The 24783-nt window shown below is 43.2% G+C and overlaps 1 protein-coding gene across 5 annotated transcripts in view; it reads left to right on the forward strand.

Moving 5' to 3' along the window:
- Nucleotides 1–24783, forward strand: part of MOB3B (MOB kinase activator 3B) — a 200919-nt gene that overhangs the window by 13182 nt on the left and 162954 nt on the right. Inside the window, exon 1 of one of the 5 annotated variants that reach the window (XM_033919921.1) lies at nt 6624–6666. The exons of the other annotated variants lie outside the window; for them this stretch is intronic. The gene's annotated coding sequence lies outside the window, so the exon portion shown is untranslated. Of the gene's footprint in view, nt 1–6623; nt 6667–24783 lie in introns of those variants that run through there. 5 annotated transcript variants of the gene reach the window in all.

The raw sequence follows: 24783 nt of genomic DNA on the forward strand, positions 1-24783 counted from the left end.
GAACCCCACTATTTACCCTTCTCCATTGAGAATATTGACCATTTAAACCTACTCTCTGATTTCCATCTTTCAACCAGTTCTCAATCCATAAAAGGACATTTTGAAAATCCAAATACACAATATCAACAGGTTCACCTTTATCCACATATTCATTCACCCCTTCAAAGGAATGCAGTAGATTAGTGAAGCAAGATTTCCCAAGACTTAAAACCATATTGGCTTTCTCTCATTAATCCATGCTTACGTATATGTTCTGCCATTTTGTTCTTTATATTAGTCGCTACTATTTTGCCCGGCACCAACGTCAAGATTCACTGGTCTATAATTTCTCAGATCACCTCTGGAACCCTCTTTAAAAAAAATCGGCATCACGTTAGCCCTCCTCCAGTCTTCTGGTACTATGCTGATTTCCTTTTTCTTGTGCACAGATTGGGCTAAACCACCTGCTTGCTCTCCGTTTCTGCTTGTGCCAGCCCTCTGCTTCCTCCTGCCAAGGCTTTATGCCTGCTTTTCGGGGGAGGGGGGGGTTTCACACCTCATCTGCTCTTTTCCATAGACATAGAACTAGAAAATATGACAGCAGATAAAGACTCTCTGACCTATTCTGTCTGCCCATCCATACCAACTGTTCAGCTGTACAATGTAAACCACTTAGGCTATAAGCGGTTTTGAACGTGCCGAGTAGTCACTGTAACGGCACCCCCGGACCAGTTGCTGCTTTTTGTTGCCAAACACCGGCACCGCTCTTCAAAAATTCCTCAGCAATTTTTTTTTTTTTAAATTCTTTATTCATTTTTTAATCTTACAACAAGTGTACAAATAATAAAACATTTAAAATTAAATACATCACTTGAATTTCTTTCTAGTATAACATCAAATAAATTTTTAAGAATCCACCGGAGGGCTCATTTCAATGTTAAATAGCGCATTTGCATGCCATTGTCGGAGACTGCTTAAAACCTCGCTAAAGACAGAGATAATCCGTTTTGATAATCCGCAGCTAAAATACATGCAGGCAAACAGTTTAGCGACTGCGATAAAGTTTTGAGAATCTTGCCCTTGGTCCAGTGCAACAGTCTGATAGGCAGTATCATTTCACGTTCAATTCAGCAATCCTCAGCTTTTAGTCAGTCAGCTTCCAGCCTTTTTTAAAAAGACATGAATGGCTTACCTAAGCCATACCAGACATTAGCTGTCTCTTTCTCAGCAGTATAAAGACCAGATACACTAAACAGGATTGGTAGAACCGTGTGAGTCCACTCAAATTCTAAAAGAGCTATTGATGCACTAAAAATTTTGGATGCAAATGATTCGTGCAGAGGTTTGTTGTAATCCCCGTCTCTCCCGTCTGATTGCTGCGAGAGCGACTTTCACACATGCACAGAGCCGGCAGGGGAAGCGTGAACAGCTGGAAGGCAGGGAAAGCTTCAAAGCAGCCTCCTGCCATTCAGCTGTTCGGGGCAAAAAATATATTTTTTTAAATGGTCATAGATGCTGTGTGTGTGTTACAGATGCACAATATCCATCCCATTTAAACCCCCCACCCCCGCCAATGACTGTCCTCCCTGTATCCCTTCTACCTTTGATGACCCTCCTCTCCCCTGTGGGGAGGAGGCATCAGTTTCTGGTGCCGGTTCTTCAGGGGGATGTTGGGGAGGGCTGTCATTGACAGGGGGGGTGGAGTGGGTTTATTCTTTATTTAATGGAGAAGATATTGTGCATGTGCCCATTAAAAAAAAGAAAAGGGCTGAACAATGGTTAAACACGTAAGTGACTGGTCTTGACCAGTCGCTTTTTTTGGATTGCTAAAACCCCTGGGTTTGTTTTTTGTTGTTGTTTTTTATTTTGGGGGGGGGTTGTGCTTAGCCAAGCGATGTTAGTGCATCAATTGCTTGGTTAGTTTGCATGGCTGGATCAGAAAATGGGCGATTGAGGGGGGGAAAAAACTTCAGTGGGCCGTTTTGTGCATCGGGTCAGCAAATGCAATTGTTGCTAAAGCCGTCAGCGACAATTGCTGACTTGAGTGCATCTTGGACCTAATTCGCTTCAGTGCACAGCTTCAACCAAACAGTAATTGACTTACCTTATTAGCCAACAACTTTAATGTCTAAACCTTCACCCTGCCAGACTCTCTCTCACAGTTTCTCTGGAGGTTTCTTCCCCGAGACCTTTCTCTCTCTTGGGCCTCTCTCCCACGGGAACCTCTCTGAATGACTTCCAGACTGGACATATGAACCTCTTCCTGCCTGGGTCCCAACCCATGACTCAGCAGGATAGCCTGTTCATATCGTTTAGTGGCACCTGCTGGATGAGGGTTGAGCTACATCCTGGACCCTGTAGTTTATCCACTAATGGGAGAATCCTTGACTCCCTCACAGCGCTGTATAAATAGTATACTATAAATAAATATGGTACATTTAATAGCACGCCTCATTAGGAAAGATCAAAGCAGGTTACATCATAAAATATGAGTAAGTATTCAGTAGCATGACTACTATTCAGGTTCTAAGCCGTGTTGAACATACAGATACAACTCATGGGGAAGTTGGTTTTTGGGTTGGTTTTTTTTTTTAAATCTTTATTCATTTTGAAACCGTAAATAAGTGCAACATATTATACAATCATATTACACTATAAAAACACTTAAATTCAATCAAAATTGTAATCCACGACAAATAGATATATCACCCCCTCCCCCCCATACTCGTATTCAAAGATTGCACTCAATTAAAGAAATAAAAATATTTTCCAATCATCCCTCCTACCCACCCACCCTGGACATGCATGATCAAAGGGCAAAATCAACCATCACCCTTTGCAACATTTTGTCAATGGTTCCCCAAATCTTTAGAAACTTCTTATAATGTCCCTGTTGTATTCATGGGGAAGTTCTATGCGCCTACGTCGTAGAATCTAATGGGCATTCTAAATTTAACATGTGGGTGATTATATAAATTTGGTTCCTAAGTAATTGTATTATGGGGAATTGGGGAGGAGGAGATTATTTTAGTATGGTCCATAACTAAACTAAACCTTAAGTTTGTATACCGCATCCATAAAGATAGAGCTCGGCACGGTTTACAGGTAATTCAATAAATGAGGGAAGGACATAATAAGAAATTAGAGGTTATGAAGAGGATAGCTAGCTTTACATTTTAAATAGATAGCTTTACATTTTGGAGAAAAGCCAGGTTTTCAGATGCTTTCGGAATAATTGGAATGAGCCTAGGTTCCGCAGCGGGGCAGGGAGGTTATTCCAAAGCTCAGTGAATTTGAAGAAAAGGGATTTCCCTAATTTACCTGCATACATGACACCTTTTAACGAGGAGAAAGATAGTTTGAGTATGTGGGCGGATCTGGTAGTGTCAGGTCTCGAAGAATTCCAGGATAGTGAGATTAGGGGATAACATAACAGCAGATTCCTAGACTGCATAGCCATGAGTTCAATGCGGTTAACAAAAGATTATGCTAAAGAAAAAAAAACCCCAAAAGAATGTTGTACAAAGTGCGAGAATATCTAGTTGATTAAGAATTTAGAGAAGAGAGAGGTTTTCAACAGCTTTCTAAAGTGCTCATATGAAATAGATCTAAATAACAGTCGTTGGAAATCTTTATCATAATATGCCGCCTGATAAGCAAGAGTGTGCTCGTGATATTTCTTACTTTTACAGCCCTTAACCGAAAGGCAGCTGCCGTAGTGGCCCATCATCAGACATGAGTTTGCCATACCTGTTCTAAGCATATGATTAACTGTTCATAGAAATGCATATTTTCGGCAGCAGCTACTTGGGTAACTGCAGCTTTGAAAATACACTCATTTATTTAGCCTGTCCTCCCAAAGGAGCCCAGAATGGGTTACAAGACTACATTCACAGTATAAGCAGGAAAGACTTTGGTGGGAAATACAAAATTGGTGGACATAGAAGTAGAAATTTCAGCTTTTACAGTATAATCATAGCATACAGAAATAACTTTAATCATCCTGTTATATGTTTAGACGTTCTACCTGCCTTTTATTTCTCAAATACCATATATACTCGAATATAAACCCAGGTAACCTTTTTTCCCCCCGAAAAAAGGTTGGCTCAAATATATACTGGAGGGGGGTAGATTAATATTCAAGTGCAGTGCCTTGCTCTGTCCTACCAGGTTTTGTACACTGTTCCCCCCTCCCTCGCTGCTCTGCCAGGCTCTGCATCCAGCCCCCTCCCTCCAGGTTCCGTACCCTGTTCCCCCTCCCTCCTGATGCCTTGCAGGCCTCCACCGGACCTGCTGTAAGTCCTAGTGGTCCAATGGTGGGCCAGGACAGCAGGGATCCCTCCCGCCTCCTGTCCCAGCTGATTCTAAGAAGTTTTACCTCCCTTGCGGCAGCCAATTGGCTAGCGGCTCTATGTGGGCAGGAGCAAAGGAAGGTCGCTCCTGCCACGGTTCGCCGCTGAACCACCAGGGATTCTAAAGGGGGAGGCAGGAAGGAGGTAAAACTTCTTAGAATGGGCTGGGACAGGAGGCGGGAGGGATCCTTGCTGTCCCGGACCACCGCTGGACCACCAGAGATTTAAAAGGTATACCAGAGGAAGGTAAAAAGTTATTAGAGTCGGCCGGGACAGGAGACAGAAGGGATCCCTCCTGTCCCGGCACACTGCTGGCCCGCTAGGTCTCACAGCAGGCCCTGACAGAGGCCTACAACAGGTTTAGGAGGGGGGCAGGTCAGCACTGACCCGAATATAAACCAAGACCCCCATTTCTGGGCCATTTTTTTTTTTGCCCCCAAAATCTGTTTATATTCGAGAATATGTGGTAGATGTGGTATAAGTTGGTATTGAAAAAAAGTGGCTGGGGAGTAATAATACCACACAAACAGAACAAAAATCTCCCACCAGAAAATACTGTACAGTATACTTATCTTTAGTTTAAAACAAGAGGAACAACGTATTTCCAATCCGCGCACACAAAAGTAGCACATGAAATGATCTGTCACAAACCAGCCATGAAAGGTATAAAAGCAGCACTTCTGTGGCAGCTGATGTGTTTGGTAGTTCTAAATATTTCTGGTGGGAGGGTTTTTTTCCTGTTTGTGTAGATGTACAGTTTAAGTTTTACATTCAGCAGCTGAAATTTCACTGATGGACATATTTATTTTCATGTGCCTTCATTCTGCCCCAAACTGTGCCTCTTTTCTGGATGGCTCAATTTGCCATTTTTACATTGGTATGGCTAAATCTATATGTATATATGATTTACAGTGCTTTAAAAAAAATTCCGGTTCATGTTTGGCAGTAAACCAGAAATGAATATTTGAGAGATTTTCGTGCGCCACTTCAGGTTATCTCGTGCACATTTATTGCCAATATCCTGAAACTCAACTGGCCGGGGACCCTTCAGGACAGGTTTTTAGAATATGACACAAGGACAAATTTGTCCTCGTGGGATCTCAACATCCTCGTTCTGTCCCCGTTAGCTCTGTCCCTGTCCCATTCCTGCAAGCTCGAACACTTATGATTTTAAAGTGTTTGAGGCTTCGGCAGATAAGGACAGAGCTTAGGCATTGGTGGAATGAGGCACTGTGACATCACAATCTGAGCTCTAGAATGTTCCTACTTATGATTTTAAAGTGTTTGAGGCTTGGGCAGATGAGGATAGAGCTTAGGCATTGGTGGAATGAGGCACTGTGACATCACAATCTGAGCTCTAGAATGTTCCTACTTATGATTTTAAAGTGTTTGTTGAGGCTTGGGCAGATGAGGATAGAGCTTAGGCATTGGTGGAATGAGGCACTGTGACATCACAATCTGAGCTCTAGAATGTTCCTACTTATGATTTTAAAGTGTTTGTTGAGGCTTGGGCAGATGAGGATAGAGCTTAGGCATTGGTGGAATGAGGCACTGTGACATCACAATCTGAGCTCTAGAATGTTCCTACTTATGATTTTAAAGTGTTTGTTGAGGCTTGGGCAGATGAGGATAGAGCTTAGGCATTGGTGGAATGAGGCACTGTGATATCACAATCTGAGCTCTAGAATGTTCCTACTTATGATTTTAAAGTGTTTGAGGCTTGGGCAGATGAGGACAGAGCTTGCAGGAATGGGGCAGGGACAGAGAGATCCTGTGGGGATCGGACAAATTTTGTCCCTGTGTCATTCTCTAGGCCACCACTGGCATAAGCGTACATTAGGAAGAATAGAGAATACTACTTTCAGGAATTCATCCTCCAATAGCAGTGGTGAAATTTTTTTGTGATTTTTATTCCTTTCTCCTAGCTCTAACTGGATGATTTTTCACTGTATTGTCATAGGTCAGAACATGAGCAGCGACATCATATAGCTTGGCTTTGCATAATACACTTTTTTTTTTGCGTTTGAAGGGTGGAAACTAGAGTTGTGGTGGAGGTGGTTAGGTGGAGCATAATACGATGCCTACAAAGAAATGGCAAGCTTTTAAATTTGAGGCTTCATTCAAATTATAGGTTGTTTGTGGCTTTGTTGATTGATACCTAGAAGAGAGAAAGTGCTGCAAAAGTTATGAAGAAGGATCTAATTAGTGCTCTCTGTTTTTGTGTATACCAGTCCATAATTTGGTAACCCATATTTTCTGTTTAGGGCGATAATCAACTAGGTTCTAAGCTCTACCATACATGGTGGGAAAATGGAGTTGATGCTACTGTGCAGAGGTGAGAGAGAGCTTTCAAAGTTGTGTCAATGGGGCTGGCAAGAGATACGGGTTTGATTCCTGAATCCAACTTCTGTGTGGGACATTTAAGAGGCAGGGTTCACAGCCATGGGTGTAGGGAGGCTTTCTTAGCCCTTTTTATCTACTGGCTACACTTGGTATCCATGCAACCCAGATTTGGGAGGTAACTGCAGTTTATTTATTTTTAGCATTTATTTACCACTTATAACCTAAGCGGTGTACATTCATTTTTCCCTATCTGTCCTGGTGGGCTCACACTCTAGCTAATGTACCTGGGGCAATGGGGGATTAAGTGACTTGCCCAGGGTCACAAGGAACAGCGTGGGATTTGAACCACAACCTCAGGGTGCTGAGGCTATGGCTCTAACCACTGCACCACACACTCCTGGTCAAGGACTAGCACAGAAATTGTTCTGGTTCGTGGGGGTGGGATACCTGGGAAGTCACCGGGTAGTTGTGAATGGAGGCTTCATGGTGCCATGGCCCAACAGGGACTGGTTCCAGTTGAGCTGGAAGCCAAGAAGAGCAGGAGGAAGCTGCTGGTCTGAAAAAGACAGACGTGATGTTAAGAAAGCAGCAGTAACATTTCCTGTGTGCTCCTTATGTGCACTAGCTCAAAGAGAAGGAAAATGCTTTTAGCACTGGTATTAACGTGATGAAGTAGTTTTAATGCAAGGATATAAGCTTTTTATATAGCCTTGCATTTAGCTAATACCTCGGCCTGTCTGCAATGTAGGTTTAGTGTGATGTGTGTTGCTGCTGAAATGATGTTTCATAGCCTGATAACAGGGGAGGATCTTTCTTAACCATAGAATGGTTTGGTAATTCTCCAAGAGATGTGTTAAGAGAAAATCTGTCTGATTTCAAGAAAGCCTGGGCTAGGCACATGGGATCTCTTAGAGAAAGAGAGAATGGTTACTGCGGATGGGCAGACTGGATGGGCCATTTGACCTTTATCTGCCATCATGTTTCTATGTTTACTCTCGGACCAGCACCGGAGTATCAGAGCAACAGAGGTGTGTTTGAGTGACCCTGGAGCAAGTCAAGTCCTTCACAGTAATAAAACAAATAGAAGAAAGAGACAAAAGGTCATATGCAGTAAATATATTTGTAATTTTCAGTGCTTGATGAGAGCTGGGGCAGATATGGTTTTAGTTTTACTTACATAGTTGGAAGGGGAAGAGTTCCCTTTTTGCAATGTGGGGTGCATTTAGCAACAGGAGAGGACAGAGCAGGAATGAAACATGAGGCCATGTAAGAACATAAGAATAGCTTTACTGGGTCAGACCAATGGTCCATCAAGCCCAGTAGCCCATTCTCACGGTGGCCAATCCATGTCACTAGTACCTGGCCAAAACCCAAAGAATAGCAACATCCCATGCTACAGATCCAGAGCAAGCGGTGGCTTCCCCCCCATGTCTTAATAACAGACTATGGACTTTTCCTCCAGGAATTTGTTCAAACCTTTCTTAAAGCCAGCAATGCTATCCGCTTTTACCACAATCTAGATATTTCCAGCCTCTTTTACAGCACAGATGTGTGTGGGGGGGAGGGGGGGTCTAGCAGGGGGAAAAAAAATCTGTGCTTCACCAAGAGAAAAGAAAAAATGACAGAGGGCAGGGTCCTTTAAAATGGTACCTTGTTCACTATTTTGGTGCCTCGTAAACCGAGCTTGCATTTGCGCATGCTCAAAGCCTTCTGGTCTCGCTCTCTCTGAGATTCTCAGATTCAGAATCTCGGAGAAAGCGAGACCAGAAGGCTTTGAGCATGCGCAAATGCTCAAAGCCAGTCCAGCCCGGCCCAGCCCAGAAGAGGGAGGATCTCCGACGCCCAGCCCAGGCCGCGCCAGAAGAGGGAGGATCTTCGGGCACCGGCACTGGTGCCCAGTCGGGGTAAGGGATGTCATTGCCGTGCTCCGCGGGGGGGATGTAGGATCGCGGTGGAGGGGGGCAACGCGAGCGGGGGGGAGGATGCTGGTTCGCAGGGGGCATGCTGGATCGCGGGGAGGGGTATGGAGCAGCGTCGGTAGCCCTGGGGGGGGGAGGAGGTGGAACCAATCAAAGCGAGTTTCCCTTACTTCCTATGGGGAAACTTGCTTTGATATACGAGCAATTTGGTTTACAAGCATGCTTCTGGAACGAATTATGCTTGGAAACCAAGGTTCCACTGTATATTTATATTCATTAATTATTTATTTATAGAACTTGTGGAGATATATTCTTTAAAGGTTGAATGTTTACCATAGTCTTATGGACCACCCTACTGTACATCTTTACCAAAGGTGAATTCACAAATTCCATCCCTTGAGCAGGGGACTATCTTGACACTATCTTTCGAGAGATAGTTATTCTTCTTCCAGGGCAATGCCATAATACATTTTTAATTGCTTGTATCCTTTCTAGACTAACTATTTTAAAATTGGGGAGAAAAAAGGCTCATGAGCTTGGCTACTTCTCTAGCCAAGACTAAGTATAAACCAAAAATAAAAAGCTGGAGTCTCTATCGGCAACTTAAATATCCGAAATCATTAATTTTGTCTCTCTACAAGCCAAGTTTTGATGTTCATGCACTAGCCCAGTGTTTTTCAACCGCTGTTCCGCGGCACACTAGTGTGCCGTGAGATGTTGCCTGGTGTGCCGTACGGTGCAGACACTGATTAGGCCTCAGGCCGGGTCCCGCACACACTCCCATGAGACTCCCCCGGTCCCCGCTGCTGTTCAGTTTCGATCTTCTGCTCTGACGCAACCGGAAACAGGAAGTTGCAGCAGAGCAGAAGATTGAACACTGAGCAGCCGCGCGTGCATGGCTCTTTGGGAAAGCGTGCATGTCGCCGAAAAACAAAACCTACAAACTAAGGTGAGGCGAAGGGAGAGAGCTGGCTAAACAGTAGGATCGATTGGGCAGGCAAGTGGTGGCTGCGGGGACCGTGCGATCGCTCGTGTTCCTGGCTCAAATTGGAAGGAGGGAGTGAAAGGGAAAAGGATTCTGGGCCAAGGGGATGAAGACGGAAAGAAAAACCCACAACAGGAAAGAAAGGGAAGGACAGGCAGGTGAGCCAGATGCTAGAAGCAGGGGGGGGGAGAAGAAAGAGGGAAAAAAGCTAGATGGGGTTGAAAAGAAGAGACACACTGGTATGGAAGAGGAAGATAGGGGAAATCTGGACACAGGAAGGTAACAGAAAGAGGGGAAATTATGTGCATGGGGCATAGGGACAGAGACGTAAAGGGGACATGCCATGGGGATGGTATATGGACACAGGGGGGGCAATGACAGATACATAGGGGAGATATTAGAAATGGAGAAAATAGGAGCACAGAAGCGAGATGGTTTGTGGGGATGGGACAGGGACCGAGCTTGCAGGCTCCAGTGGCTTGCACAAATTACATTGTAACGTGCCATGAAAATAAGAGGAAGGAAGGTAGATAGGCCACGCGAGAGGAGCTGAAGGGTAGTAGAAAGGAACAGATGGTAAAGGAGGGAGGGAAGGGTGGTGGTGGAAAGGAATAGAACAGACATTGAAGGAGGGTGGAGAGGAACAGACCCCCAAGGGAAATGTGGAAGACAGAGTGGGAAGAAGACAGATGCCAGACTATGCGGGAGCGGAGGGAAGAAGATGGGTGCTAGACCAATTGGGGGGGGGGTGAAGGGAGAGGCACAGTAACAGCAAATGGAAGATGCAGAGAGAAGACACACAGTGGATGGAAGGAATTCAATGAGAAGATGTGGAAAGCAGAAACCAGACAACAAAGGTAGAAAAAAAAATTATATTTATTTATTTTTTGCTTTAGGATAAAATAGTATATTAGTTGTGTTGATAAAAATTTATAAACAAAGCCCTACCAGCTGAACATCTCTTTCTCTAGTTCAGCAGCAGGAACTTTGATTTATAAGAAAGGAATAAGCTAAATATTACAGTACTAAGGCTTATATGGATGCAGCGGGGACGGTGACGGGGCGGTGAATGGGATGGCAGTGGCGGTGACGGGGCGGTGAAAGGGATGGCGGTGACGGTGACGGGGCGGTGAAGGGAACGGCTGTTGACGAAGCGCTACGTGTGTGTCTTTCTTCGATTCCAGCCAGAATATCAGCTTTGTGTTCAGCCAAACAGGCCCAGGTTTCGCACTGAATAAAGTATTTTATAATTTTTCACTATTCTGTTTACTTAATATTTCATAATAAAGTAATTATAAAATACTTTCTTTGTGTTTATTTGATTCCTATTCAAGAGAATTACTTTATATATAGTCAATATAGGCACAGAGTTAAATTTTTTAACATTTTCTAATGGTGGTGTGCCTCGTGATTTTTTTCATGAAACAAGTGTGCCTTTGCCCAAAAAAAGGTTGAAAAACACTGCACTAGCCACAGAGCCTGCTCACACATCAGAGAAGCTTGGCTGTTGGTTGCAGCTGTGCTTGCTACAGTTCACAGCTCCACTGCACTCTTCTGAGTACATTTTGCCATTACTCTCTCTAACTATTCCATGCTCTAAATTATCTACCTAAGAACATAAGAATTGCCGCTGCTGGGTCAGATCAGTGGTCCACTCACGCAGCGGCCCTTAGGTCAAAGACCAGTGTCATCTGTATACATTCCAGTTTAGCAGGAACTTGTCCAACTTTGTGTTGAATTCCTGCAGGGTGTTTTCCCCTATAACACCCTCCGGAAGAGCGTTCAGTTTTCTACCACTCTCTGGGTGAAGAACTTCCTTATGTTTGTACGGAATCTATCCCCTTTCAACTTTAGAGAATGCCCTCTCGTTCTCCCTACCTTGGATAGGGTGAACAACCTGTCTACTAAGTCTATTCCCTTCAGTATACAGTGCTTTTATTTTCCTAGTAAAAGGTTGCTGGTACTCATGTGGAGGGCTGTCGTTAAGGGATGGGGGTGACCACTGAGTGATCCACCCCCACAATAACCAAACGTCCAGCAACAGAGCCTATGAGTAGGAAGGATTGCAAATATTATTCCCAGTCCTTAGAGCACTCTGGGAAAAGAGAACTAGTCAGGCTGCTACAAACCACGACAGACACTACATGTTCATAAAATACCATGCCTAGATCACATATCCAAGACATAGATAGAACCTTATTAACTACAGATGGCTACTTATTAGAAATAGAAATGTGCAGGCAAAAGCTGAAGTGGAAATGCTAAAAAGCTGACCTCTGTCTGCAGTACAGCATTGGAGAAATAGAAGCAGAATTGCATTTCCTCCTATACTGTGCTAAATGCAAATACTGTATATCAGATGCCACACTTTAGGCTTCCCCAAAATAGCATATTCCAATCACTAAACAAGAACATTTTTTCCTACCCTTTTTTTTTTGTCTTAATGACTTACCCCCTCTTCTACGAAACCGCGCTAGCGGTTTTTAGCACAGAGAGCCGTGCTGAATGGCCCACGCTGCTCCTGACGTTCATTGAGTTCCTATGAGCGTCGGGAGCAGTGTGGGCCATTCAGCGTGGCTCCCCGCGCTAGAAACTGCTAGAGGGGGTTAATCTCTTTAACCTAGTGTGTCTCAAACTTTTTTTTTTGCTCCGGCACACTAAACTGAGCAAATGTTTTATCACGGCATATTATAATTGAAATGATAAAATTGCAAGACCAGCAAAAAATTAAATGAGGGTTTATTTAAAGTTCTTTAAGCTGTGTATCAGTAATTGTAAAAATAGTAAAACAAAAGTAGATAGAATAGAATTGCTAATCAATGTGATGGACGTGCTTGTTTTTTGAGTGCAACTTAACTAAAAATGCGGCTCAATAGTTGACAAGCAAACACGCATTTCATCATACACCATCTGCAGTTGTTCTCTTTTTTTTTTTTTTTTTCAATTTAATTTCTTGCAGAGCTGAAAATCCAAGTTCGCAAAGATAGGAAGATCCAAATGGTAACAAAGCCTTGATTGCTTTGTTGCTCAAGTTAGGCTAACTACTGCATAAAAACTAAAATTACTTGCAATTAGGTTTCAAGGACCAATCATGTCAAAGGATGATGCTTGTTTGGATGGTTGTATCCTTACGCACACAGACGCTCATAACATTGACAGGCTCTTGCATATGCGACGTACATGTCATCTATTCTAGTGTATACTTATAAAGGGAATATTTAAAAATAAACCTCCTCTTTTCCTAAGGTGCGATAACTGATTAGTATTAGCGCACACTAAACGCTAACGTGCCCATGGACTAACATGCACGTGTTAGCGTTTAACGCATGCTAATCGGTTAGTGCACCTTAGTAAAAGAGGGCCAAAGTAAAATTCTGGAATCTCTCATAGCACACCTGGAATTTTTTGCAGGGCACACAGTTGGAGAGACACTGCTTTAATCCATGCCTCCCCACAGTTTGCAGGTGCTGAGCTGTTATGTGCTGGCTGCAGCCTATGCCTCCATGTTCTCCCATTGACCTGTAGGGGGGGGCTGAAGATACTGCTTCTTCAGTTGGGGGCACTCTCTATACGTGTATTCGAGATGCACAAGTCCTTGGCTGTCTCATTAATTCTTGAGCACTGTGGGTTAATTTTAGAGGGCAGTGCAAAAGGTTCTGATACCACTGCACAACAATTTTTTGGTTAAGTCTTGATTCCTGAAAAGTTTTTGGTGATTATGACAGGTACCAACTTGGTATGCTCAAATATGGTTTTGGTTTTACTGCATCACGTAAGAACTATGAGAAATAGACATTTTTATGTTTACTGACAATAAAATATATAGTCAAGTTTACGTTTCGCACAAGCGACTAAATGAAACAGAATTAAAAGTGTTTTGCTCCCGAGTTTCTTTTATATTCAGTGTCTGGTGCATCACGTTGTAGCATCCAACAATAGTCGGCAAGCATTGACGGATTCCAATTGCCCTGGTATCGTTTCTCCATCGTAGCTATGTCTTGATGAAACCTTTCACCGTGCTCGTCACTCACAGCACCGAGATTTGCGGGGAAGAAGTCCAAGTGTGAATGGAGGAAATGAATCTTGAGTGACATATTGCACTTCATTCTCTTGTATGCTTTGAGAAGTTTGTCTACCAGCTGAATGTAGTTTGGGGCTCTGTAATTGCCCAGAAAATTGTCAACAACGTCTTTCAAGGCTTTCCAGCCAATTTTTTCCGGCCCAACTAACAGATCTTCAAATCGCTTGTCACTCATAACATGTCTGATCTGGGGGCCAACAAAAATACCCTCTTTGATCTTGGCATCAGTTATTCTTGGGAACATCTGTCTTAAATAACGAAAACCTTCCCCTTCCTTGTTCATTGCTTTCACAAAATTCTTCATGAGTCCCAGTTTAATGTGAAGAGGAGGCAAAAATATCTTTGTCGGGTCAACAAGCGATTCATGTGCTACATTTTTCTGTCCTGGAACTAACTTTTTACGGAGTGGCCAGTTCTTTCTAGAATAGTGCGACTCTCTGTCTCGGCTGTCCCATTCGCAGATGAAACAGCAGTACTTTGTATAGCCAAGCTGCAGTCCTAGTAACAGAGCAACGACTTTGAGGTCTCCACAGATATTCCAGTTATACCTGGTATACTGGACATACTTTAGTAACATTTCCATATTCTCATATGTTTCTTTCATATGTGCTGCATAGCCAACAGGTACTGAAGGATAAACGTTGCCATTGTGCAACAGAACAGCTTTCAGGCTTAACATTGACGAATCAATGAAAAGACGCCACTCTTCCGGGTTGTGATCACAACCAAAGACCGAGAACAATCCTTCAATGTCACAACAGAAACAGAGACTGTCGACTTGTGCAAAAAATTTGGTTATATCATGATGCCGGTCTCGAAACACAGAAATTTTCGTACCTGGTGATAGCAAACACCATTCCTGCAGTCTCGAACCTAGCAGCTCAGCTTTTGCTTTTGACAGACCCAAATCTCTGACCAAATCGTTCAATTCGGACTGTGTTATCAGATGTGGATCGCCTGATGAGGATGGTTCAAAATCCGGGTCAATGTCACTGTTAGAACCCTGCACTGCAGTTTCTTCATCTGGTTCGTCTAAGGTCCAATCCTCTGGTGGTTTCGGAACTGGAAGACTGTCATCATGTGGCATGGGTCTCATTGCTGAAGGCAGATTAGGATATTCAATTGACTTCTTGTTTTTGGCAGAGAAACCAGACACATTAGTCAAACAGAAATAACAGTCCGTCACATGGTCTTTCTGTTCTCGCCATATCATCGGAACAGCAAATGGCATCGTCTTTCGAGTACCTCTGAGCCAGGCTCTCAGACTAACAGCACATGTCGCACAGCAAATGTGAGGCGCCCATTGCTTGTCTTGATCACCTATTTTGCAGCCAAAATACAGATGATAGGCTTTCTTTACAAGGGCAGTCATCGAACGTCTCTGAGGCGTAAGTGTATATTCCCCACAGATATAGCAGAATGTGTCGCGGCTGTTACGACACCGACGAGACATATTGCCCGACACCAAAACGTCTATAGCATCAAGCTTACTTACTGTTATATTGCTACAGCTACTATACTACTATACTTTACTATACTGATACTATATACACACACGGACTATCTATATTAACCAAATGAGCAGGATCGGTGTATGGAAGCCACCATTATAGCATGGTGAGACAGCACAAGCTCGTTCAGACCTGCCCAGACATGCCCAGGATGTCATCTTCCATAAAACAGCTTCCAACCTGGCTAGATTTTATGCATGGACATACCCAGGCGGCACAAACCGTTGTTGATAAGACACTTATGGGAGAAAAAATTGTTTGCATCCAAATATAAGAAAAAATCACGACAAAATTGAAGATTTCTCTGAAATGGTACGTGATGGGTAATTTTTGATGTAATATTCATGATCAGCACCCAAAATTCTATAAGAAACACCCAGCAGTGTTCAGGAAGCAAAAACTTTGTTGTGCAGTGTACTCAGTACAACCTAATATGCCTGGAAAAAAAGCCTTATATGTGTGTATATATTTTTATTTTGATATCCTTTATTTTCTGATGGTTCCTGATGTTATGGGGCCATTTCACTAAAGTGCACTTGGGCAGTTAGTGCACAACTTTGGTAATTTTATTACCACACTGATATGAGAGTGCATGCCAATTCATGTGCTAACAGCATAGTCCAGGGGTGGGCAACTCCGGTCCTCGAGGGCCGGAATCCAGTCGAGTTTCAGGATTTCCCCAATGAATATGCATGAGATCTATTTGCATGCACTGCTTTCAATTCATATTCATTGCGGAAATCCTGAAAACCCGACTGGATTCTGGCCCTCGAGGACCGGAGTTGCCCACCCCTGGCATAGCCTCTTATGGGGCAGGAAATGAGTTGTATATGATACAAGAATATTTTTCCCTCCCTTCATGTGATCAAGGAAGAAACTGAACCGCTTTTAAGAAGCAACCCCTCCTTTTGTTTCCTTTCCTCCCCTTTTTTACCTTCCTTTTTTTTTTTTTTTTACTTCGATGTATTTTATTCACCTAGCCTAACCCCTCTACCTTCTGTATCAAACCAGTCTAAGTCTCGTCTGTCAATTATGTAAATATTTGGTTAATGACCTTTTTTTTTTCCCCCCCCTTTTTTTTTTCTCTTTATTTTAGAACTATATTTTAATTTTAACAATGTAATTTACATTGTAAGTTTACTCTGTAAACCGATCAGATACTTGCTGATGGTCGGTATATCAAATCTATATATATAAAATCGGAGGTGTGTATGTGTGTGTGTATGTATGTGCCGCGATCACGCAAAAACGGCTTGACCGATTTGAACGAAACTTGGTATGCTGATCCCTCACTACCTGGGATGATATGTTCTGGGGGTCTCGCGGCCCACAACTCTATGTTGCTTGCTCAAGGGTGGGTTCACCCAAGAATTTATATGTTCTTGCTCCAGGAGGTGAAACTAAAATTGTTGTTTATAATCACGTTTTGCGTTAGTTGTATTGTATTCATTTTGTCAAATATTTCTCATTATAATTTGAATATTGTACTTTTTATTAAGCTGTAAAAAAATACTTTCATTCACCAATATAAAGTATCTTTATTTGAATCCTTTTACAGTGTTATTGCTATAATTAAATACCCGTGCAACGCCGGGGCATCAGCTAGTATAAAATAAACTTGGACCAGGAAATGGGCCTGGGCTACATATTAACAGTCATAACATAAGGGTTGACAAAAGTCAATCAAGCCCAGTCCTGTTTCCAACAGTAGCCAAATGGATCATAAGTACCTGGCAAGATCCCATGGAGTAAAACAGATTTTATGTTGCTTATCTTAGGAATAAGCAGTGGATTTCCTCAAATCCATCTTAATTATGGCTTGTGGACTTTGTTTTAGGAAATTAGCCAAATCTTTTTTTAAAACCCTGCTAACCTAACTGCTTTCATCACATTCTCTATCAGCGAATTCCAGAGTTTAATTACACATTGAGTGAAGAATATTTTCTCCAGTTTGTTTTAATTCTACTACTTAGTAACTTCATTGCCTGTCCCCCCCCTTATCCTAGTGTTTTTGGAAAGAGCAAACAAGCAATTCATATCTACCCATTCCACTCAACTCAGTATTTTTATAGACTTCTATTATATCTCCCCTGAGCTGTCTCTTCTCCAAGCTGAAGAGCCATAGCCACTTTAGCTTTTCCTCATAGGGAAGTTGTCCCATCCCTTTTACCATTTTTGATGCCCTTCTCTGCACTTTTTAAATTCCGCTATATTTTTTTTTTCAGCTGTGGTGACCAGAATTGCACACAGTATTTGAGATGCAGCTGCACCATGGAGCATTACAAGGGCATTATAACAGTTTAGAAAATGACACGGGGACAAATTTTTCCCTATCCCCGCAGGAACTCATTTTCCCATCCTGTCCCTGCCCCATTCCTGCAAGCTCTGTCCTCATCTGCAAAAGCCTCAAACACTTTAAAATCATAAGTGTTCAAGGCTTGTGTGGTTAAGGCAAAGCTTACAGGAATGGGATAGAGACAGGGACAGCAACAAAACTCGCAGGGACAGGACAGAGAAATTGAATTCCTGCGGGGATGGGGACAAATTTATCCCCGTGTCATTCTCTAATTCTCATCTTTGTTTTCCATTCCTTTCATGAAGATTCCTAACTTTCTTTTTGCTTTCTTAGCCGCTGCCATACACCGAGATGAGGGTTTCAACATATCCTCGATGATGACAATTAGATCCTTTTCCTGGGTGGTAACTCCTAACATGGACCCCTACATCATGTAGCTATAGTTGGGGGTTCTTCTTTACTACATGCATCACTTTGCATTGGTGTCAGGTCAAAACCGCGGAAGACAAAGGCGCGCGCCGACAACTGAGCGCAATGCGGAGGTGTGCGCCGAAGAAAATAACTGTTTTTAGGGGCTCCGACGGGGGTGTGTGGGTGGAACCCCCCCACTTTACTTTATACAGATCGCACCGCATTGTGGGGGCATTGTGGGGGGTTTGGGTTTGTAACCCCCCACATTTTACTGAAAACTTCACTTTAAAAACAGGGAAAAAGTTAAGTTTACAGTATAATGAGGGGGGGGTTACAATCCCCCAAACCACCCACAACGCCGCCGCGATCTGTATTAAGTAAAGTGGGGGGGCTCACCAACAAAACCCCCCGTCGGAGCCCCTAAAAACTGTCATTTTCTTCGGCTTGCGCTCAGTTGTCGGCGCGCGCCTTTGTCTTCCGCGGTTTTGTCTATGAACCCTTTGCATTTGCTCACATTAAACATCATCTGCCATTTTGATACCCACTCTCTCAAGGTCCTTTTGCGATTTTTCACAATCCTCTTGCGACTTTGCGATTGAATAACTTTTTGTGTCATCAGTAAATTTAGTGTAAATCTTTTTTTATTGTTGTACAACAAACAATCACAGTAAACCATTAGCACAACAATCTGGAGAAATCAAGAAGTACAATAGTTAGGTTTGTTTTCCCCTCCCCCCATGCACTCGCCCCCTTCCCCCCCACCCCACCAACGTGTCATCAGTAAATTTAATTATCTCACTAGTTATTCCCATTTCTAGATCATTGATAAATATGTTAGAAAGCAGTGATCCCAGCACAGACCTTTGGAGAACCCCACTATTTGCCTTTCTCCATTGAGAATATTGACTATTTAATCCTACTGTCTTTTTTGGTATCTTTTAACCAGTTGTTATCCATAATAGGGCATTACCTCCTATCCCATCACTTTCAAATTTCCTTAGACATCTTCCATGAGGTACTTGTAAAATCTAAATATACTATATTGATCGACTCACTTTATCCACATGTTTGTTCATCCCTTCGAAGACATGTTGTAGATTGGTTTCAAGTTTATTTAAAATTTTTTATACCGCTCAATCAGGCTTCTGAGCGGTGTACAATAAAAATGCAGTTTTTGATGGATAAAACAAGTTTAGAATGTGACAATTAAAAAACGACAAGGGACTTTAGAAGGATATAAAATTCAGAGGTAAGATTTCCCCTTGACTAAATCCCTATTGGCTTTGTGTCATAATTTTGTTCTTTTTAACAGTCTGTACCATTTTGCCCAACACTGACTTTAGACTCGCCAATCTATAATTTCCCAGATTACCTCTAGAACCCTTTTTAAAAATAAAAAAAAATTGGCCTTATGTTGCCCATCCTCCAGTCTTCCGGTACTATGCTGGGTTTTAAAGATAAATTACAAATTACTAACAGTAGCTCTGAAAGTTCATTTTTCAATTCTTTATCTCTGACTGCACAGTAAACGCATATACACTATCTGCAACCACACTTAGTACATTATAAAGTATGTTTTTCTGCAGGGACTATATCGGAACCTGCTGGGAATAACCCCATCTGTTGGTTTACAGGCTTGGCACTTCCCATGCATTAATTTTTGATTCTTAAAGTGTGGTAAGTGCCAGACTCTGCTACATTGTAGTAAAGAGGGCCTTTGAAAATAGGTCCTAAATCATAATGTCTGGGAAGCACTGCTGTTCACTAAACTACAATATACAGTGGAACCTTGGTTTACAAGCATACTTCGTTCCAGAAATATGCTCGTAAACCAAATTGCTCGAATATCAAAGCGAGTTTCCCCATAGGAAGTAAGGGAAACTCGCTTTGATTCGTTCCACCTCCTCTTCCCCCCCCCCCCACTTGAGGCCACCGGTGCTGCTCCATACCCCCCTGGCGATCCGGCATCCCCCTGCGAACCGGCATCCTCCCCCCACCGCTCGCGTGGCCCCTCCTTCCCCTTGATCCTACATCCCCCCCCCCCCCGAGCACCGAAATAACATCCCTTACCCCAATTTGGCACCGGCACCAGCACCAACGCACAGGACATGCCTGTGCCGGTGCCCAAAGATCCTTCCTCTTGCCTGTGCTGGGCTGGACTGGGCCTTGAGCATTTGCACATTCTCAGAATCTCAGAGAGAGCGAGACCAGAAGGCCTTGAGCATGCGCAAATACTCAAGGCCCAGTCCAGTCCAGCACAGGCAAGAGGGAGGATCTCCGACACACCGCCCAGCCCAGCACAGCCAAGAGGGAAGATCTTCCGGCAACGGCATGTCCTGTGCGTTGATGCTGGTGCCAAATCGGGGTAAGGGATGTTATTTTGGTGCTCGCGGGGGGGATGTAGGATCGCGAACGGGGGGGAATGCCGGATCACTGGGGGGGGATGCCGGATCGCGGGGGGTGGTGCTCGTAAATCGAGTCAAACTCTGTTTCCGAGGCGCCGATTTTGCGAATGTTTTGCTCGTCTTGCAAAACACTCGAAAACCGGAGCACTCATAAATTGAGCTTTGACTGTACTATATAGGAAGGGTGTCTGACCTGGTTCTCATTCCCTCTACTTTCTGTCAGCTTAAATTTATTGATGGCTGTTACAAGGCTGCTCTTGTCTATCTGGAATGCAAATACAGATTATTATTATTTTTTTTTTTTGGGGGGGGGTCATCTTGAATTAGTTTGACCTGACTGGGATGGTTTGGATTTTTAAGCGAGTCACCACAAGCATTGTGAGCAGTGGCTCAGATTAGTGAAACTCATCTCTTGTGTTTATGGGGTTTGGATCAGAGCTGCTCAGCTTGCCAGGGAGGCAGGAAGATCCTGTGCAATCTGTCACTTAACCCCTAAATTCTGGCTGCATCATTGAAGCAGCCAAAGGGCCAGTTGACAAGCTCTCCTTCCTCAGACCTATGGAAAACTGTCCTGAGGTGCCAACACAGGACCAGATTCTCTAATCAGGGGTGTCCAACCTTTTGGCTTCCCTGGGCTGCATTGGCCGAAAAAAATGTTTCTGGGGCCGCACAAATGCGCAAACGCTGCAAGCAAGACAGAGGAGGGAGCCGGCAAGGCGGTAAACACCCAGGGGCAGCAGAGGAAAACACTGCATCGCCCTCGACAGGGGCCGCACAAAATACTTCACGGGGCCACATGCGGCCCCCCCAGGCCACAGATTGGACACCCCTGCTTTAAAGGGTGTCTAACTTAATTGGCAAAATCCCCTTAATAGCCTCAATTGGGGGAAAAAATTAATTAATTGCCCGATAGGTGCCTACCCGATTCTATAAAAGGTAGGCGGCTATCGCATGGTGCTTATCAATGTCTAACACCTAAGTGGGCATCTTTATAGGCGGAGTGTGATTTAGGTATCGCTAAGCACGATTCTTCAAAAACTTAGGCACCTGAAATGTAGGCCTTTAAAACCCTCGCCTACGTTTCCAGCATCTAAAGTTTTACATAGGTGTCGCTAAGCACAATTCTGTAAATGGCAACTAAGCATGATTGACACACAGCTGGTGCTGTTTTTCTAGTTGCCAGATGAATTAGGTGCTGTTTACCTACTCTTAGTGATGAGAACACCCTGCTAAGGGTGACAAATAGAATTCAGTTAGAAAAATCACATATGTTAAAGCACTATAACATAACATGACATAGTATTTGTATACCGCAAAACCATGAGGATCCTTGCGGCTGACAATTTTTATTTTTTTTTTTTAAGCTGAACATGAGGCATTGAATTACTGAAAGAATAAGATTGTCAGAAAAAATTATCGTACAAATAAAGTTTTTCACTGCTTTCTAAAGTTCATATACAAGGTAGAAGTAAGAAATAGTTGACAGAATCCCAAGTAGGTGCTTGATATGAGAGCAGTCTAGTATGAAAGCTTTTGTAATGGCATCCCCTGACTGATGGAAAATTGAAATACATAAAGAGCATCAAACTAGAAAAATTAAAATGATCCACTAAATACCCTGGAGCCCTGCCACGCACCACCTTATAACATAAACATTCAAATTTAAACAACACTTGACATAATGGGAAACCAATGCAGCTCTCTGTAATATGATCTGCCTTTTTTTAATCTAAAAATTAAGCATACCTTGGTATTTTATATCAAACGCTGGCAATAGTAATTTTTTTGAAGGACCCCCCCCCCCAAATGTTATAATAATCCAATATTCCCAAAACAAGTGATTGGACCTTACTTTGACAATTAATCATTTAGGTCTCCTTTTATGAAACTGCGATAGCGGTTTCTAGCGTGGGGAGCCGCGCTGAATGGCCCGTGCTGCTCCTGACGCTCATTGAGTTACTATGAGCGTCAGGAGCAGCGTGGGCCATTCAGCGCGGCTTCCTGCGCTAGAAACCGATATCGTTGTTTCATAAAAGGAGACCTAAATGATCAATTGTCAAAGTATGGTCTGATGGTACGAAACTTCCATAACATAAAATAACACTTTCTGACCTGGGCGTCTACCTGTTTAGTCATTGATAAATTTCTATCCAAATATACACCAAGTATCCTAATGGTTGAGACAAGTGGGAAAGTTATTCCATTTAAAGTCAAGTTTTTCTCATCACATTTAAATGGAGAAGCTAGGAAGAATCTGTTTTTCTCTGAATTTAGCTTGAGTTTATAATCCTTCATCCACTCCTCCACCGTTGGTAATGTCTGTAAAATATTTGAAATGTGTGAATGTAACGGAAGTACAATAGTTAGGTTGTCAGCGAAGCTGTACAATTTGTGTGGGAAAAGAACCCCATTTCAAGGCCAGGCACTCTTGTAATGGTTTGTTTCTGTACACTTCTTCCTCCATATTCGCTGTGATAGGGGATTAACAGACCCGTGAATACAGAAAAACCGTGAGTAACTTTTTCATATGTTATTCGCTGTTTTCTATTAAAAAAACATTGTGAATATGGTGAAACCGCGAATAGCATAATGGGAAACCTGGCCTGTTTCTGAAGGAGAGGCAAAACAAGGTGAAGAAAGTGTTGGGAATCGGTGATTCTCTCTGTAAATGCTTGGAATCAGCGAAAATGCTTGAGTACCTGATTGTAAAAACCGCTTAGATAACCTTGATAGGCGGTATATAAAATACTAATAAACTTGAAACTTGATTTCTCCATGCAAGCTGATGTAATTTGGGGAGAGGAGTCAGCAAGCTAAAAACCGTGAATAATGGAAACCACAATTGCTGAAACCGCGAATACAGAGGGAAAAGTGTACTTACAGAATTGAAAGGCCTTGATCACAGTGAATTTCTTGGTTCCTAGGATTTGCTTAACTTTACCCTTATTCCTAAATAAAAAAATATCTTTCGAAAGGCTTCCCTCAGAGGCTTTTTTTGTGGTGCAGTGTAGAATCCAAGGAAAATACTGTTAGTCTTTAAACGAGCTTCTGCATGGATCAAACCAAGAGATTCTTGATAGTTGAGGTGAATAGGCTGCTTCTGAAACCCTGTCCGTGCTATAAAATGAACTTATTGAATGATTTTAATTAACCTAACATGCCCATCCATTTCTAGATGTTGTATTATAGGTTTTATGTGGAATAAAATAATAGAAATTTCCCTAGCAACAGCAGCAGATGAATCCAGAGACCAATGGGATAGCTCACATCTACCAGCAGGCGGAGATAGAGAAACTGATTAACAGGTGGTCCTATTGGCTGGCACTCCTCCTGTCTCATCAGTAATCTCTATCTCCCAGCAGGAAAAGGTCGCTATTCAACTAGCTCCTGAATTCTGGCTGTGGCTGGAACTTTATTTTCTCCTGTTGAGGTTTCTCTTCAGTGAGACAGGGGTGTCCGGCTGAACGGTGCCGGCTTTAGAGGTTACACTTGGGCCCCCCCTTGTCCCTGCCTCACCCTCCCTCCATTGCTAGAGGGTCTGACTGGGTCTCAAATTTTTTTCTTCTTTCCCATCTCTGTAAAAAAAAAAAAGAGACCACAGTTGTTACATTCTGCCATGCTTTTGCTGCAAACTGGCTTCAACCGGCCCTAACAACAAGCTGTGAGTATGTCTGGCTTTTACAGTTGTTTGAACTTCAGGTTCTGTTTGGGAGTCTTAGTACTGTGGGTTCGGTCATCATACATTTAAGGTATGGATATTTTATTGAGGCTAAGTTTTATGACTAGAAATCCATGGAGGGAGCCGGGACTTCCCGCCCTTTGCATGCACGCGCTTTGTTTCCTTGTTGGTTACAGCGCAGCAGTAGCAATGCGATTTCATGCTCGTACTTGTTCTCTTTGTTGGGTTTCAGTGCAGCAGTAGTCCTGTTTATTCTGAGGCTCTCTTTCATCAGTGTTTGTCACGGCCATGTGCAGCTGATTGTGCAGGTGCCGGTTTATAGCAGCGCGCATGAGATGGGATATGTTTTTTCCGGCGCTGTGGGCCGTTCTTCTGGTTATTCCCCGAGTCTGATTTTCTTTCTATGCAAGCCGCGGCAGGGTAAATTTTGCGGGGCTCGAATCCGACTATGTTTCTAGGAGCGTTGATGCAGCGGCCACATGTCAGCGAGAATCAGGCGTGCGCACGGGTCTCCAGCGATGGCGGGAGAGCTGCAGCGTTCCGGTAGTTTGTTTCCAGCTGACTTTGGTCAGGGTATGCCGGGGCTTCTCTCCTTTCCAGTTCAGACAAGTTGTATGTGTTTCACCAGCTTTGGGACAAGCTTGGACAGCTTTATATGTCTATGTCTGTGTTCCTGCTGTACTCCCTTGAAGGAAGCTGCTTGTTTAATCGAACTCTGGGGTTAGCACTCAAGGGGTTTACCAGAGAGACTCTGACCTGTGCTAGGTCACCCAGTCTCGGTTTGTCTCCAGACTGGGGCGACATACGGCAACTCACGGCACA

The sequence above is a fragment of the Geotrypetes seraphini genome, chromosome 1, assembly GCF_902459505.1.
Source record: "Geotrypetes seraphini chromosome 1, aGeoSer1.1, whole genome shotgun sequence".
NCBI lineage: Eukaryota > Metazoa > Chordata > Amphibia > Gymnophiona > Dermophiidae > Geotrypetes > Geotrypetes seraphini.